We start from the raw sequence: 1,807 nt of genomic DNA on the forward strand, positions 1-1,807 counted from the left end.
TTGAAAGTGCGCGTGTGTGAGTGATACAGCCCTGGTCCACCAAGAACTGACAATAATCTAGCCATAGACGTGGCATCTTGTGCATGAAAACAAAGGCCCTCTCGTGGCAGTTGTTGACATCTTCATAGGCAGGATCAGTCACACAGCGATGCTTCACCTGTGCCCTGCGTGCTTTCAGGTAGCGGTACCAGAGTTTGTAGCTGCAGGGCAGCAGCTTCAGCGCTCGCTCATACAACTGATTGAGCCTGGGCTTCCGGGCCCCCTGCTTGAACTCAATGTAGCGGAGCCAGCATTTGACCGAAAACTGGTTCCGCATAATTTCCTCCTCATAGAGGAGGTCTTCTTCATCAAAGACAAGGTCCGGGCTCTCCTGCTCCGAAAGTCGCGCCATGACCACCATTTTGCCAGCGCTCCAGCTACAGCCAACAGTCGCGTTGTAATCTTGGGCTTTCTTTTGGAAGTTCTGTTTCTCTCTGACCCAGCTGCAGTTTGTTAGGTAGTTTTCAGATTGCAAAGGGCCAGGCCTTTCATATGCAAAAGCCTCTGCCATAGCTTGGGTGGGGCAGGGTCTCTGGGGATTAACAGGGTGGGGCAAACAGCTACGGCTGACACTCAGTTCTACCCTAAGAGGCCCCACGTCTCAGTGTCCCCATAATCGCTACAAGCACCTCTGAGAGAAAGCCACCCTTGAGTTCCCTGTATGAGTCTGGGTCCCCAGAGACTCTCCCTGAACTGGAGTTCAGAGATGTTGGGAGCTTGAGACTCCCTCCCGATTTGTTGGGGTCCAACCCCAACAGATCCAGGGGTCCCCAAAGGTGTGGACAGAGTTAGCGAAGGAATGACACGGAGACAGCGTTCAGTTGATCAGCAGCCTAGCCAGGATCTCTAGCCAGGATCTCCAGCCAAGTTCTGTCTTTTACTGTCTTGTGACATCTGTATTTATACCAGTTGATTTTAATCCTGTCAATTTCTATTCCAAAGGTTAGGGCGTTTCTTATCTCCATTCCAAGGAGTAAAGATTATGTAGCTTAAGGGTGATTGTTCGTAGTTAAAGTGATTAACTACCCGCCTGGCATTTAGTTAAGGGTTTTTATTCCCTCCCTAACTTCAGGGAAAAATCCCTACCTGGGGAAACAACCTTTCTCGGAGAGGTGACCTTGGTTAAAACACATAGCACCAAGAAGGTGAGCAAACATATTAAGAACAGTATGCCATATACGCCAGGTCCCTTGAAACATATGCTGTGCAGATGTTTCTTCCCTGCAGTGACTGTGTCAAGCAGCAAGGATGGACCAGCTTCCGGCACCAATTGAATAAGACAACAGCGTCCTCAGTTGCCAGCCCTTGCCATGTGGGCCTCTGTACCTCTGCACTTCCCTTCCGCACCTCCTCTGAGTCTCAGTGTGCTTTCCTCTTTCCTTCTAGTTGTAGAATTTCCACTCAGCCAGCCTTCCTGTGGTTCTGGATGATGTCCGTTTTGTCTTTTAGTTGTATTTTTGAAGTAGTTGTGCGAGGCAGCGATTTCCGGTGTTTACCTATGCCGCCATCTTGGTTCTCCTGGCACTTACTTTCTACACTGCAGTTCCCTACATCAGAGTGCTCCCACATGTCTTGCTTTGTATTAGGAAATGACGTTGTGATCCATTTCACTACAATATTACAAAATGTTTACAAGAAAATATTAAAACACAAAAGGCAAGATGGAGCAAAAGAAACTGCTTCCTTCCCCCTCCCCCCCCCCAAATCTCTACTCCAGAGCCCACAGCACACAGAGAATCAAAAACAAATATGCCCCAGATCACAAGTT

At 48.7% G+C, this 1,807-nt stretch overlaps 1 pseudogene; it reads right to left on the reverse strand.

The window, feature by feature from the left end:
* Window positions 1-400, reverse strand: part of LOC102421739 — a 2,113-nt pseudogene extending 1,713 nt beyond the window's left edge.
* Between the last annotated feature and the right edge of the window lie 1,407 nt (window positions 401-1,807).

Source organism: Myotis lucifugus, unplaced genomic scaffold, assembly GCF_000147115.1.
Source record: "Myotis lucifugus unplaced genomic scaffold, Myoluc2.0 scaffold_650, whole genome shotgun sequence".
NCBI classification, from domain to species: Eukaryota; Metazoa; Chordata; class Mammalia; order Chiroptera; family Vespertilionidae; genus Myotis; species Myotis lucifugus.